Raw genomic sequence first — 14,072 nt, 5'->3', positions numbered from 1 at the left:
AACATCAACTGTGCCTGGAGGATCATCAACTCGGTGAAGGACGCTCTCTGGGTGGTCCGAAACCTGTTGTCTTCTAGCTGAAGGAGTTGACCCCGACTGAGTGTTGCAGACTGGCACATTCCAAGGTCCAGGACTACGTGTTGAGGGACGTGCTGAAGCTTGGGGCAGCTGCCGCCAAGGCGCGGTGGGGAAAGACCACCGTCTAACATCTGCCTGCCTAAGAAGAACAGGGGGCCCACGCAGTCATTTGGGCTCCGCTGGCGCCTCAGCTCAATGTAATCGCACCAACCTGTGAATAGGAATGATTACCCTGTTTCGATACGCAAAGAAATGGAATGTTTACAGAAGGATGGCATGTCCAATTGTATAGATCAAATATTTATGAATAAAGTATATTTTTGAAATAAAAAAAATGTATAGCAAACTTCCACATGTGAAGTATGCTTTCCTCAGTGTGAGAGTATCATAGCATTCTGTACTGAAATGAATGCCTGCACCTCCAGAATGTATCTTGAATTGCTCACAAACACGTGAATTAGGAGCAGGAGTTGACCAATTGACCCTCGAGCCCACCCTGCCATTTAACAAGATCGTGGGTGATCCGATTACCCCACCTTCCAGCCGATTCCCGATAGTTTTCACTGACACCACCACCCCTCGCTGCCCACCCAACCCCAACTTCCTTATCAAGAATCTATTCATCTTGGCCTCAAAAATCCTTAAAGATAGAGTATTCAAAAATGCACCAACTAGAGAAGGGTAAGGGCTCCAAGAGCAAGGAAATTGTGTTTTGGAGGAATGATGGTGAATGAGGATGTTCTCACATCTGGAGTGGCTTGGAGAAATTGTGGGAAATGATGCCAGTTAGTTTGCACAGCATGCTGGGATTGGTGTGAAATTCCTGGCTGAGTTGAGAGGAATGGAATGACCTAATCCAGCCATAGAGTCAAGGACTTAAGCACAAAAGGAAGAAGAGACCATTCAGCCCAATACATTCATTCCAATGCTGACTGTTTACTTGCATCTGTCTCCTCCCAATCCCACTCCCATCTGTCTCCTCCCAATCCCATTCCCATCTGTCTCCACCCAATCCCATTCCCATCTGTCTCCTCCCAATCCCACTCCGATATGTCTCCACCCAATCCCATTCCCATCTGTCTCGTCCAATCCAATTCCCTTAACCTTTCACAATAACATGTCCTGGTACTCTCTTTTCAAGGCAGTGACCGATTCTCTTTCAATACGTGTGTTGCTGTGCACATCTATGTGTTAACCATGGCTCACGTGATAGCATTGTAAATCTCTAGGTTCAAGTTGTACTCCATAGACTGAGCCCCAAAAGTCAAGGCTAACAGTTCTGTTTAACACCAAGGGTTTGCGCCATTTTCTTTTGGATTAGATTACTTACAGTGTGGAAACAGGCCCGCAGCGTAACCCACCCAGACCCATTCCCCTAACACTACGGGCAATTTAGCATGGCCAGTTCACCTGGCCTGCACATTTTTGGATTGTGGGAGGAAACCCACACAGAGAATGTACAAACTCCACACAGAGAGTCACCTGAGGCGGGAATTGAATCCTGGTCTCTGGTGTTGTGAGGCAGCAGTGCTAACCACTGTGCCACTGTGCCGCCCAAGGTCTCGTCCTTTGATGAGACATTAAACTGAGTCACATCTGTCTGGTCAGGTGGGTGTAGAGGAATGCATGGCACTGATTTGAACAAGAACATGGTACTTCATCCTGGTGTTCTGCCAATATTTATCCTCAATTAGCACCACTAACATAGATTATCTTGTCATTATCATATTACTGTTTGTGAGAGAGATTGCTTTGATTAGATTCCCTATAGTATGGAAACAGGCCTTTCGGCCCAAAAAATCCACACCAACCCTCCAAAGAGTAATGCACCCACATCCATTCCTCTATCCTATATTTACCCCTGACTAATGCACCCTAACAGTTTGGGAAATTTAACATGGCCAATTCATCTAACCTGCACATCTTTGGATTGTGGGAGGAAACCGGAGCAACCGGAGGAAACCCACGCAGACACGGGGAAAATGTGCAAACTCCACACAGACAGCGCAAGGCAGGAATCAAACCCGGGTCCCTGGCACTGTGAGGCAGCAGTGCTAACCACTGAGCCACTGTGCCGCCCTTTGGCTGCCATGTATCTTCCATTACAATGCTGACTGGAAGGACAATGCTTGTGGTTACTAAAAGTGCTAATACCTGTAAATGTAAGGTTTTTTTGTAGTCGCTGCCTCAGGGTTCATTCATACTCAAGCATTTCATATTTCAGTATGCCTTTGTGTAGAGGCAAAACATCCTCTTCACCGTTTCGATGGTAGTTCTGCCAGTGAAGTACTAACCTAAATATTAAGGAAGTATTGAGTGTGTGATGGATGAAAAATGCAATTTATAGAACCAAATACAATCATTAAAAGCTGGCACATTGTTAGGAAAAATGATCAAAAGGACTAATGGGTTGCTGCATTTGGGATTTATAGAAGCTAAAAGCACGGTAGTACAACTATTCTTATACCAGGTGCTGGCCTCAATTTCATGTCGAATTTTCAGAGAACTTTGTCATTTTGATGCTTTCATGGCACCTATGAGAAAATTGGAATGACATCCTTCAGTCCAGCACCACCATTAAGATGAAATTGCAAAGACTTGGGATGTTTCAATCCATGTTTCCGCTGTATCTTGTGTTATGTCTCACTGTCAGAATATCAGTATGTTGTTAAGAAACATGCTCATAATATCATCATTGTATCATAACGTGTGATTGGAAGGTATGAAGATTTCATGCTTCATCTTGCCTCAAACCACTTGAAACATGGCCCTCTACAGGAAGCGTGATAATCTGTTGTAACCTAATAGCTTAGAGTCATAGAGGTTTACAGCATGGAAACAGGGCCTTCAGCCCAAATTGTCCATGCATCCCATTTTCACACTTAATCCAGTCTCATTTACCTGCGTTTGGTCCATATCCCTCCATTTCTGTCCCATCCACGTACCTGCCCAAATGCTTCTTAAACGACAAAATTGTACTTACATCCACCACTATCTCTGGCAGCCTGTTCCAGACATTCACCTCTGTGTGAAAAAAATTGCCCCTCTAGACCTTTTTATTTCTCTCCCTATCACTTTAAACCTATGCCCTCTAGTTTTAGACTTCCCTACCACCGAGAAATGTTGTTGGCTATCTACCTCATCTATGCCTCATGATTTAATAGACCTTGATACGGTCAACCCACGGTTTCCTATGCTCCAGGAAAAAAAGTCCCAGCCTATCCAGTCTCTTCAGTCTTTAAGCTTCAATTTAAAAATTACACCTCCTTGTCCTGTATTCATATTAAATTCACTGTCAATTCCTTTCAGTATTTTGAACATTTCAACTAGATCACCAAATGCCCTTCTCAAATTCACAGAATACAATCCAAATTTACCCAGCCCCAGATCACAGCACAATCCCTTTATCCTGATATTTCATCCTGATGAATAATGAAGAAAAGCAGACCAAGCCGAGGCCAACATTATCACAAGCAGGTAATTTGGTTATTTATCCCATTGCTGTTCTGTGAAAATTGGCTATTATATTTCTCCAGGAAATTACAACAAAGACGACTCTTCAAATACGTTACTTACTTGGCTGCAAAATGTTTGTGCTTTCCTGAGTTTGCAAAAGGCACCATATGAATATGAGTGCACCACTATAATGTCAGAGGGTGGCACAGCGGCTCCATGGTTAGCACGGCCGCCTCACAGCACCAGGGACCTGGGTTTGATTCCATCCTCAGGTAACTGCCAGTGTGGAGTTTGCACATTCTCCCCATGTCTCTGTGGGTTTTCTCCGGGTGCTCCAGTTTCCTCCTGCAATCCAAAGATGTACAGGTTAGGTCAATTGCCTGTAGTGTCCAGAAATGTGTAGGTTAGGGGCATTAGACAGGGGAAATGTAGAGTAATAGGGTAGGGGAATGGGTCTGTGTGGGATACTATTTGGAGGGTTGGTGTGGAGTTGTTGGGCCAAATGGCCTGTGTCCACACTTTAGGGATTCTATGATTCTACAGTAATGCAGTGGATGTCAAGGATGTGGCCTGGAGACAGTTTTCAGTCTGGGGCCTTCCTTTACTCAGCTTAGATCGAGATTCCAGACAAATAGTGTAATTAGGGTTGGTATTGTGTGAAGGATTGATGATATCATTAACAAGGGGTTATAGGTTATGGAAAATATGTCGTGGCCTGTCTCTGACATAGTCAGAGTAATGTAAGTGCTTCAGCTTTTTAAATCTGAGCGCTAGAAGTGATTAAATTAATATCACGGCTGGGAAGGAAGTAATAAATTAGTAACCATCGTAGATTGAAGACAATTAGAACCAATGTTTAAAATCAATGACAAAGAACAGGACAAGTGCTGCAAATCCCCAGCGTTGATTTTCCAACTTCCCTGACCCTTACAGAGTGGGTTTAACTTCAATCTACCCTTAGAATAGTGTCCTTCAATTCTAAATCCTGTCATCATTGGTGACATAGACAGCTTAAATGTGGCAGGAACAGCACCACTCTGATGATGAATGATGTGTAGCAATTTGTGACAGGGGAGTGCTCTTTCAGTTTTGAATCTAGCCCAGGCAAAAATGATTGAATTTCCTCCTCTGGTCTGTTGAATTACCCCCAAGTTAGGTAACACTGTGGCATTTGATAACAAGAAGCGCTGCTTGAATATATAACCCCTTTAAAAAATATTTCTTGTAAGTTTAGTAGCTACCAGACTTTCAGTTAAAAAATTGTGACTTTTATTCCCCACCCTGCTGATGTAAGCTGGCTGAGTGAGGAGAAAGTGAGGACTGCAGATGCTGGAGATCAGAGTCGAGAGTGTGGTGCTAGAAAAGCACAGTAGGTCAGGCAGTACCAGAGGAGCGGGAGAATCTACGTTTCGGGCATAAACCCGAAACATCAATTCAAAGTTTGTGAGAAGATTTGTAGCTCGGGTGCTCGTTGTTGTGGTTCTGTTCGCTGAGCTGGGAGTTTGTGTTGCAGACGTTTCGTCCCCTGTCTAGGTGACATCCTCAGTGCTTGGGAGCCTCCTGTGAAGCGCTTCTGTGATGTTTCCTCCGGCATTTAGAGTGGTTTGTCTCTGCCGCTTCCGGTTGTCAGTTCCAGCTGTCCGCTGCAGTGGCCGGTATATTGGGTCCAGGTCGATGTGCTTATTGATTGAATCTGTGGATGAGTGCCATGCCTCTAGGAATTCCCTGGCTGTTCTCTGTTTGGCTTGTCCTGGATTCATAGCAGAAGCGGTAATGCAAAGATTAGAACAAACAGTCTTACCGCAAATTCAACCCAAACTCTGGGTCAAATATGTGAATGACACCTTCGTAATCATTAAAAACACAGAAATAGAGAACACACACTGGATCATCAACGCCACACTCTCAGGAATCCGATTCACTAGAGAGGAAGAAAAGGACAACCAACTCCCATTCCTAGACATGATGGTACAGAGAACACCTCACGGAGAATTCACCACAAAGGTATACAGGAAAGCCACACACACAGACCAAGTCCTGAACTACGAAAGCAACCACCCCAACACACACAAAAGAAGTTGCATCAAGACACTGTTCAAAAGGGCCACAACACACTGCAGTACACCAGAACTGCAAAAAGAGGAAGAAGAACACCTATACAATGTATTTGCCAAAAACGGATACCCCCCCAATTTCGTCAACAGATGCCTGAGGGAAAGACAAAGGAACGAGGACATGCCGCAACCCAAAGGACTAGCCACATTACCATACATCAAGAGCATTTTCGAACTGACAGCCAGACTACTGCGACCACTAGGACTCACAACAGCACACAAACCAACAGCCACTCTCAGACAACAACTCACCAGAACGAAGGACCCGATACCTAACATGAGCAAAACCAACGTAGTGTACAAAATCCCAATTAAGGACTGCACAAAACACTACATAGGACAAACAGGAAGACAGCTAACTATCCGTATCCATGAACACCAACTAGCCACGAAACAACACGACCAGCTATCCTTAGTAGCCACACACGCAGATGACAAGCAACATGAGTTCGACTGGGACAACACTACTATTATAGGACAAGCCAAACAGAGAACAGCCAGGGAATTCCTAGAGGCATGGCACTCATCCACAGATTCAATCAATAAGCACATCGACCTGGACCCAATATACCGACCACTGCAGCGGACAGCTGGAACTGACAACCGAAAGCGGCAGAGACAAACCACTATAAATGCCGGAGGAAACATCACAGAAGCGCTTCGCAGGAGGCTCCCAAGCACTGAGGATGTCACCTAGACAGGGGACGAAACGTCTGCAACACAAATTCCCAGCTCGGCGAACAGAACCACAACACCGAAACATCAATTTTCCTGCTCCTTGGATGCTGCCTGACTTGCTATGCTTTTCCAGCACCACACTCTCAACACTGATGGTTGAGTGACACAAATAGGGAGTGCTGCATTATCATGGTGCAAACCTCTGGAAGTGTTGTTAAACTAAAGGCTGCTCTGTCTGTTTTTGTGGTTAGGATTAATGCCAAAGATCCCAGTGCATTATTTATTTAAGAACAAAGAGTTGTTTGAGTATTGCTAACATGATTTCTTCTCAAACTGTACCAGCGATAATCGATCACTCATTGCATTGTTGTATGTGACATTTTGCTGTGTACAGAATGGTTACCACAGATACCAACATTGTAGTAGTTGTTATGCTTCAACATAACTCACTACACTGTGAAGGGCTTTCAAAAAAAATTGAGAAATTTGAAATAACTTCAAATCTTTCCTTTATGCATTATATGTTAAAACACTGAAATAGTTTGTGCTGTCACTGAAGAGCAATATGACTTAACCCTCTGATGACTATATCTGATTCAATGCTGCCATCACTCTTATGTATCATGGAACAATGATGTAAAACACTGAAATGAAGATTATGGCAGAATTAGGAATCAAATCATTCCAAAAATGAAAGAAACACAAGAAGCTGCAACAAAAAATAAATTTAAATTGGGCTTTTTGGTCATTGTAATAGCCATATATTTTCATTTGTAAAGTGCCTTGTTGTATCAAAGTGGCCTACACATATAGTTATTCTGTGAAGTACTATCAAATAGGAAAACAATTGTCCCTGGAATTTCTGACATGGAATAAAATGTATTATCATAGTCCAGTTGTAATAGTTGGTTCTTCATAGAATAACTATGTGTGTGGACCACTACTATACAAATGAAAATACATGGTTAAAGTGGCAGCGATTGAAACAAAAAGGGTGACATGGGTTTCCATGTGGGTTTGAAGCACATCCCCAGTGAAGTGTTTGTAGGATGAGAGCTTTCCACAGCCAAGAAAATGGTTGAGTTGATTCTGAAATTGAAATTTGCTGACTAGCCCTATGAACCTTTTTAAACTCAAGCATGGGATGTGGACTGGCTAGGCCACCAATTATTGCCCCATGAGCTAAATGATTTGATGGGGACCATTTCTAAGGGCAGTCAATGGATCACTGTGGGTCTGGAGTCACGTGTAGGCCAGACCAGGTAAGGATGGCAGACTGTCTTCACTAAAGCACATGAGTAAACCAGACGTGTTTTTGCGACATTGGCAACAGTCACTAGGTTGGAATTAGACTTGCTTTTTAATTCCATATTACCTCTATTGAATTCACATTTCACGAGCTGTCATAGTTTAAGCTGAATCCATTTCTCCAGTGCTTTCACTTCAGGTTTTAGATTACAAATCCAGTGATATTACCACTTTGCCACTACCTCTCCTTAGGTAAGGGGTCAGTCAGGGTGCCCCAATCACTTTCATGTTGTAAGTTTTCTTGTGGGTTTCTGATTAGTTTGTGGAAATTATTTTGTTTTGTCAGGAGTCAAATCTAATTCCCCCATAGAAGTAAACTAAACTTCCCTGCATACAAGAATTGAATGTAATTTATGAATTCAAGGGAAGCGTATTTGTTAATTGGGTGAATTCGAAATATTTTACTTCCAGAAATAATTGTCCCATAACCGTAAACCTTCATTTAATTAAATTGACAAGGCTTAGTTCTAGTAACCTTGAGGTCTATGCAGCTGTGTGAACAAAGCTAAGGAAAATGTTCCTGGGAATACTCATGTTTCCACTCTACTCACATTAACAGCTATGTTGTCTACACAAGACTCCCAGTTGGGTCCAGCTGCCTTCTGATGTCACTGGGTCTGATTGAGAATTCCCTCTGCATCAGCTAGAGTGTGGAGAGAAATGTGCGAGAGAATTCTAGCAATACAATTTGAACAGACAAACTCCTCAGTCCTTACTAAAAAGCTTTCATTCAGCTGTCACAAGAATGAAATGAACATGTTTACCTGTGGGAGCCAAGTAGTTTAGAAACAGTTAATGGTGCCTTGAATTAGGAGACTTGTATCGAAACCATTTCATAAGGGACAGCTTGTGTATTTTACTCTCAGCTATAAGGCTGCATACTCCCGACACTTTTAACAATGTTTTGACTTTGAACTTTACTTTCAAAACCGGGGAACATTCTGGTACCAAGTACATTTTAGTTGCCTCCTCAGGGTAGCACAGTGGCTCACAGTGCCAGGGATCCGAGTTCAATTCCTGCCTTGGGCAATTGTCTGTGTGGAGTTTGCACATTCTCCCTGTGTCTGCGTGGGTTTCCTCTGGGCCCACAGTCCAAAGATGTGCAGGTTAGGTGAATTGGCCATGCTAATTTGCCCATAGTGTTAGGTGGATTAGTCAAGGGCAAATATCTGGAATGGGTCTGGGTGGGTCACGCTTCAGAGGGCTGGTGAGGACTTGTTGGGCTGAAGGGCCTATTTCCATACTATATCTAATGAGTCCTTTCCAACAGCACTGAGGTAATAATGCATGTGCCTTATCACGTTAAAGCATCACAACATTTGTCTTGCAATGATTTGCTTTAATCTTGCAATCATTCTAAATTCCAAAGCAATAATGAGATACATGACCAGTTAATCCACCTTTGGTATTGGTTGAGAGAGGAATGGAGGGCAAGATATCAAGGAGAATGTGCTGCTTGTTTTGCAGTGATGCCCCGGGTTTTCAATATTCATCTAAACAGGCCAGCAAAAGCCTTTTGAGAATTCCAGCGCCTATGAGCACATGCTAACTTCCTGGTGTAGGTTTGAAAAGCATAGCCATCCCACTTGAAGGCGAGAATGCAATAGGATTACAGAGAAGTTAGGGTTATAAGCAGAGAAACTCCAATGAACTTAAGTGGAGAAATTGGAGGATTTTGTAGAATTCAAATGAGGTTGTTGGAAATATATGTGTATACATATATTTATGGACTATTTGGAGAATGGGAAGTTATTGAACCATTTGAACACATTCTGGAATAAAAAAGGTTAATCGCTGGAATACTGCCTCTGTGCTGACAGTTGCCCGGCAACTCCAGCTGGGTTTAAGTCCCAACTCTTGTGGAATCGGAAAAGGAGAAGCAGAAGCAATGATCAGTAAGCCTGTCAGTTGTCTTTTTCATTCATCTGTTTGAAATTTGAGACTCTGATAAAGTCCACACCTCAGTATTTTTACAACCTCACAAACCCTGAGCTGTAACCCACTTGCCTAAGAATTGGAACCCAATTTCATTCCCAATCAAACAAACACTTTGTTTGAAAGATCTTCCGTTGGTATACGGTTGTCAGCAATTTGATTTTGTCAATTAGAAGCTCGGTAGACTGTGAGAAATTACCAACCTCTATCCTTTGTCTTACAGACTTTAGTTTGACAAGGGTGTTTCTTTATTCATTATAAAGTATCAGCTCCACAGAGTCACTGTTGTTCTGTCTGTAAGTGTGTTTGGGAAAAAGGGGATATGGTTCCAATTCTGGATTATATCTTAGATATTACTCAGTATTTTCCAGTGTTTTAATAATCAGTTTTGTGTTATAATGAACAGATTATTTTGTTTTTTTTTGAAGTCTGGTAAAAGTCTCTTTTATTTTGGATAGCAGCATCAAAAAGAACCAATTGGCCACTTTGGTGATTGAGTTTAAATATTTGTACCAATGGCATAATTTATGGAGTGGTTGGCTTAATTATCATTGCAACATAGTCATAACTGGGTGGTCAGTTTATGGCAAAGCTGGAGTAGCCACATATTCCTGAAGTTCTCCTGAATGATAAGAGTCTGAAACTGTACGGAGAAGCTACAGAATTATCCATAAAGTTTTCCAAGTCTGAAAACTTAAGGAAGTAGTTAATAAATTTAGAAATTTGCGTTATGTTATTTACAGGTTTCCTGTGTGCTAAACATAGCCCCACATCCTTTCCCAAGCACTTTGTGTTGCCTCCATCTAATGCAATATTTTGAAAGTACAATGTTGAGAGCCAAGTGTGCTAGCTTTTTAACAAAATTATATTGGCACAGTTATGGCTTAATTCTTTTAGTGTTTACTTTCCCCCATGTTTTGTTTTGTTTTTGACATTAACTTGGGATTTATCCTTGGAGTATTACCATTCAGCTTAGCTCGCTAAACGTTATAGTTTCATAAGTGTTAATGCTTTTGGGGACAGTACTGAGGTGGGGTTACTGTGCTGTTGGATTTTACAAAACCAGGGAGCACCTTCTACTCCCATCCCCACCCACTCCTCACTGTAAGAGATATTTTTATTGAAAATTTAACATGTTTTTACAACTTACAAAATAATATACACAAATACAAACATTAATATATAATTAAATATTAAATAAATAATAACCAAAACCTAACAGACAAAAAGAAGAGATAAAAAAAAGAAAACAAAACTCAACTAACTACTAATCTAACCTCTAAATAACCAGAGCGTATAATAAAATATCTTATATTACTCAAGAGAAAAAAAAGGATAACACAGTAATTAAATAGTGAAGTACATGCTCAGAACGAATTAACATCAAGTCATAATAAAACCTGTATTCATGTGGGATTCCTCCCCCCAAGGACCCCCGGACCAGCCAGAACCGCTACCACAACTAGATGAAAGCCCTTGACAAAATGGCCGAAATATCTGTATCTATATAATTCAGAAAGGGCTGCCATATTTTAGAGAATAATTCATTTTTTGGTGCACCATAATTGTAAGGAAGTCAAGGGGAATACATTCCCATGACCAACCTATACCAATTCAAAAGTCCTGGAGGGCCCTCAGCTACCCAGTTTACTAAGATATTTTTCCTTGCATAAAAGGAGAGAATGGAAAATAATTTCCTCCTGCGCACATCCAGGGAAGGCAAGCTCGAAAAGTGCAGGAGAAGAGATACTGGACCTACTCTAATTTCCGCTCCCAAGATTTCTGTCAAAGCATTTGCTACTCTAACCCAGTATTTGCGGATCTTATGACATGTTCATAAGCAGTGTGTGAGAGTGCCCACCTCTATTTTACATTTGGGACACATTGGAGATGCTCCTGCCCTAAATTTTGCCAATTGTTCCGGTGCTATATGAGTCCTATGGAGATCTTTAACTGAATGGCTTGGGTTCTATTACAGATGGAGATTTTTCTGGCATTTTCCCAGATGTCGTCCCACATTTCTGTGGATATTTCCAACCCCAATTCCTGATCCCATACTCTAAGCAATCGTTCCATGTCTTCCGAAATTTCATTCTGTAATAAATGATAGAGATGCTGACCGAGGGTAAACCCATTGGCCACAACACTCTTTGTTTCCTATCTGATTTATAAAGGCTATCTAATAACGTAGTCTTCTTCTGTATGTAATTTCAAATTTGGAAGTATTGAAAGAGGTCTCCACTAGGTAGTCCAAATCTCTGGTGCAGCTGTTCAAAAGACATCATGACCCCCTCATCAAACAGATCCCCTAAACAGGAGATATGCCTGGACCTCCAGGATTTAAATGTAGCATCTGTGAGCACCCGTTGAAAACCCCATTCCCCACTATAGGAGTATAAGGGAAGGTTTTATGTGAATTACCCTTGTTTTGCCGCATTATCTTCCAGTCTTTAATTGTGTTTAATACTATAGGATTTTTACAATGGTCCATAATGATTTTCATCTTATCTAAAAATAAGAGGACACTTTGCTTGAGAAGCCTCGATGTCCAGCTAGATTGATTGCGGGTCAGACGAGACCCAATCGGCTATGTAGCTTAATAGAGAACTCAGTTGATACATCCTAAAGTCTGGAAAATCCAGCCCTCTCCATGCTTGTGGAAGCTGTAGCTTCTTTAGCTTAATGAGGGGCCGTCTATGATTCCAGATGGAAGAACCAAGCCAACCATATAATTTGCGCAATGCCGACCTCGGCAGTATCACTGGGAGCATTCTCATAGGGTATAGGAGACAGGGCAAGACATTCATTTTAATTAGAGCTATTCTACCTCGCCAAGAAATTGGAAGATCCCCCCAACGTTGAAGGTCCTGCCTTATCCTTTCCAGTAGATGCACAAAATTGACCTTGTACAGCTGACCAAATATTGGGGTGATATAAATACCTAAATATAAAAAACCCTCCAGAGACCACTGAAAGGGAAAGTGAGATCCGTCCAATAAGTGGGACATACTAGCGAGACCACCCATCGGCATGGCCTCCGATTTTGAGAAATTAATTTTGTAATCTGAGAATGCACTAAATAAATTAATAACTTGGATCAGGCGGGGCACAGGCATCAAGGAATTACTAAGAAAAAGGAGAACATCATCTGCATAAAGGGTAATTTTATGTTTACCTGTGCCAACCCTCGAGGCCGTTATATTAGAATCAGCCCGTATAGCTTCCGCTAGTGGCTCAATTATTAGCATGAATAGTGAGAGAGGACATCCCTGACGGCAGCCCCAACCCACACTGAAGCTATCCGAGCTTAAACCATTGGTGATCACGGCTGCTTTGGGGTCATTATACAATGCTGAGACCCATTTAGCAAATACCTTTCCAAAGCCAAACCTTTCCAGTGTATAGAACAGGGATGACCATTCAACCCTGTCAAATGCCTTCTCCGCGTCCAACGAGACTACAATTCCCCGTATTCTTTCCTGATGACAGACTTGAATCACATTCAAAACCCTTCTAATATTATTAGATGATCTACCACCCTTGGTAAACCCCATCTGGTCCCCTTTTATGATATTTGGCAATACCCTCTCCAGCCTCAATGCTAATGTTTTAGAAAGAATTTTAATATCTATATTTAACAAAGATATTGGTCTGTATGATGCGCAATCTTCTGGGTCCTTTCCTTTTTTGAGAATGAGAGAAATATTCGCTTCTCTCAACAAAAGCGGGAGGCAGCCCTGACTATATGAGTGGACCAGCGAGTACTCCTGTAAACTATTTGTAAAATTCAACCTGAAATCCATCTGGGCCAGGTTCTTATCCGCTCTGAAGTTGTCTGATTGCGTCAAGTACTTCCTGGGTTGTTAGGGGAGCATTCAGGATCGACACCTGTTCCGGGGTTAAGTCCAAAAAGGCCAGGCTTTTAAAAAAGGACTCTATCTTCTTGGCTCTATCTTCACAATCCTGCGATTTGTACAAATCAAAGTAAAACTTTCTGAAGATTGTGTTGATCCTTTTATGATCGTGAGTCAAAGTAGCAGCACTTTCCCTGATGGACATGATAGCTTGAGAGTCCTTTTTTTTCCCTTGCGAGAAACACTAGGTATCTACCAGGCTTATTGCCATATTCATATAATCTTTGATTTGCAAATAATATTTCCCTCTTTGCCATTTGGGTAAGTGCAGTATTCAGGGCTGTGCTAAGGGCTGTAATCCTTTGTAATTTAGCAGCAGATGGCCTATCAATGTACGCTGTCTCAGCTGCCTTTAAGCGAGCCTTGAGTAGACGCTGTTGTTCTCCCTTTAGTTTTTCTGGGTCGCCAAGTATGAAATGATCAGACCTCGTGCATAAGCCTTAATGGTCTCCCACATCACCGACAGGTTACTGGCCATACCTGAATTAACTTCCAGAAAGGTTTTGCATTCTTGAGAGAAATATTTTACAAATTTACTATCCTTCATTAAGAAAGTATCCATTGCCAATGTCGGGGGGGCCATCTCATT

Source organism: Chiloscyllium plagiosum, chromosome 38 (assembly GCF_004010195.1).
Source record: "Chiloscyllium plagiosum isolate BGI_BamShark_2017 chromosome 38, ASM401019v2, whole genome shotgun sequence".
NCBI lineage: Eukaryota > Metazoa > Chordata > Chondrichthyes > Orectolobiformes > Hemiscylliidae > Chiloscyllium > Chiloscyllium plagiosum.
This window is presented reverse-complemented; position numbering follows the sequence as displayed.